The sequence below is a fragment of the Apis dorsata genome, unplaced genomic scaffold (genome assembly GCF_000469605.1).
Source record: "Apis dorsata unplaced genomic scaffold, Apis dorsata 1.3 scaffold_434, whole genome shotgun sequence".
Lineage (NCBI taxonomy): Eukaryota > Metazoa > Arthropoda > Insecta > Hymenoptera > Apidae > Apis > Apis dorsata.
The window spans coordinates 176,960-179,014 of NW_006263685.1; the positions used below are offsets into that span (position 1 = coordinate 176,960).

Genomic DNA, 2,055 nt, shown 5'->3' on the forward strand with positions numbered 1-2,055 from the left:
GATCCAATGGGATCCCGCGTTTCGTTTTCGTTCAATTTGTGCCAATTTCGCGCCAACGCTTACCACGTCGCGTTTGTATAATATCGTAATTCCGCTAATTGTTCCATCCAAGAGTCCCTGGTAATGTGGTAACTCGAATTTTTTGGGGTGGGGGGAGGAGAAGAGGTTCTGCTTTACCGACGCGGTAAACATGGGAGGGAAATTCGAATACGCGATAATGAATAATATTCGTAATAGCGGGATATGAATATTTTAACAAACGAGGGAAAATTTAAGGAATGTAATGTGAAAATCTATGGAGGAAAAGTAATGAGAAGTTATGCGATATCTGAGAAGGGAGAAATTATGGGGATTCGTTTTATAGGGAATTTTGCATTTTCAAGTAGGTTTTTTTTTTTTCTTTTATTTTTATTTTCGCAGGAAAATTTTATTTTTCGTCCAAGTTGGATCGTTTTCTTTATTTAAACGTGATTTCCATAATGTTTGATATACTTTTGACGAAATATTCCATGAATATTAATCCCGTGTTATATAACTGTAAAAAAGAAAAGTTTAAACGGGAAAAAGTATGCTACGAGATACTTCTTGATGTCTTTATATATATATATATAGTCAAGTATGCAAAAAGAAATGAAACTTGTTTAAGATGAATTAAAGAAGTATGAAAGTCGATTTTATTTTTTTTATTAGTATACAATTAACGAACGAGTAGTGAATGAATTATCCTATTTAATCCTCGTGTAAACGCATTATCCATCGTGTTCCACATATAACTTGATAAATAAAAATTTTTAAATTGAATCTCCTCGTAGAATAATGCCCAAACAATTTTCTCCCATTTCTTCTAAAAAAGAAAAATCTATTTCTTCCTCCACACATACACAGTAAAAGCTACACAGTAATATTTACATATACAATTTCAAAAAATATATATATATATATACATAATCCCTTTCGAAACTAGGTTAAAACCGTCACGAAATATCAGAGCAACGAATCTCCAACAATATCAATTACCACAAATTTCACGTCGCCTTAATACGACCGAGAAACGTGAAATTTCCAATAAAAACGCCCGTACACCGAAATCGGCCGAAAGATTAACGTATATATTCCCCCACTCCCGTTGAACGAGATGCATAAATATTTCCCCGCTTTCGCCGGGGAAAGGTTTCGTACTCGCGAAAAAGAGAGAGAGAGAGAGAGATAGAGAGAGAGAGATCGAACGATTTCGGATCCATTAAAGCGTTTCCAGTTCGGAGAGGCTCCGCCTCGTTCATAGGCGCGACATTTTTGGTTTCGCACGTTTTTTCCGTGTACACACTTAATTTCCCAGAGGCGAGCCAACGGCTATTCAGTTCGGTTGGCAGCGTTCCAACCGAAGTGGCTCATACAGTCGAGGAGGAGGAGGAGGAGGGGAGGGAACCGTGGAGTTCTTGAAATAAATCAGCTTGGACCGATAAAAAGCAGTAGAATTTTCAGCGTATCTCGCCTCGTCGACAAGATCGATACACGGGCAGTCGATAAATAAAAACGTTGTTCTCTTTCTTTTTTTTTTTTTTTTTTTTTTTTTTCGAAACGCGTCCCCATTCACGACTCGCTCGACGATTCTTTCCCTCGAATAGATTAATGGACGGGATTATTGGCGGGTGTGCAGGATACTTTTAAACCGCGATTGTCACGAGCGGATAATATCGACGCGAATAGACGCGGCATTTTGTCGAGCGTCCCGCGTTAAAAAACGAGTTAATTGCGCCGTTGGATAATAAAAGCGCGATTTAAAAACGGAACGTAATCCGTGCACTTTGGCCCCTTGCCAAATGCGTGGCTCCCTAAACGCGAGCGTACGCGCAAACCACGTCCACTTTTTCCACCTAATTTACATTTTCTCCCTCGAGTTTATCTCCCCCTCTCGGAGAACGGTGGAAACATCGCGCGTCGGCCCCTTACAGCTATCTTCCCGCCAGGATTTGGCACCGAGAGTTTCGCTATGGCGGAACGTGCGCGAGGATTTTCTTTGCGGTATAATTCTCTCTCTCTCTCTCTCTCTCTCTC

The 2,055-nt window shown here is 40.0% G+C and overlaps 1 protein-coding gene and 1 long non-coding RNA gene across 2 annotated transcripts in view; one reads left to right on the top strand and one right to left on the bottom strand.

The window, feature by feature from the left end:
- LOC116186120 overlaps positions 1-1,642 on the top strand; it is a 20,054-nt gene extending 18,412 nt beyond the window's left edge. Inside the window, exon 3 of the long non-coding RNA XR_004151064.1 lies at positions 1,215-1,642. This is a non-coding gene — a long non-coding RNA (uncharacterized LOC116186120). The remainder of the gene's footprint in view (positions 1-1,214) is intronic.
- Positions 1-2,055, bottom strand: part of LOC102674178 (venom dipeptidyl peptidase 4-like) — a 248,884-nt gene that overhangs the window by 162,550 nt on the left and 84,279 nt on the right. The window lies entirely within an intron of this gene.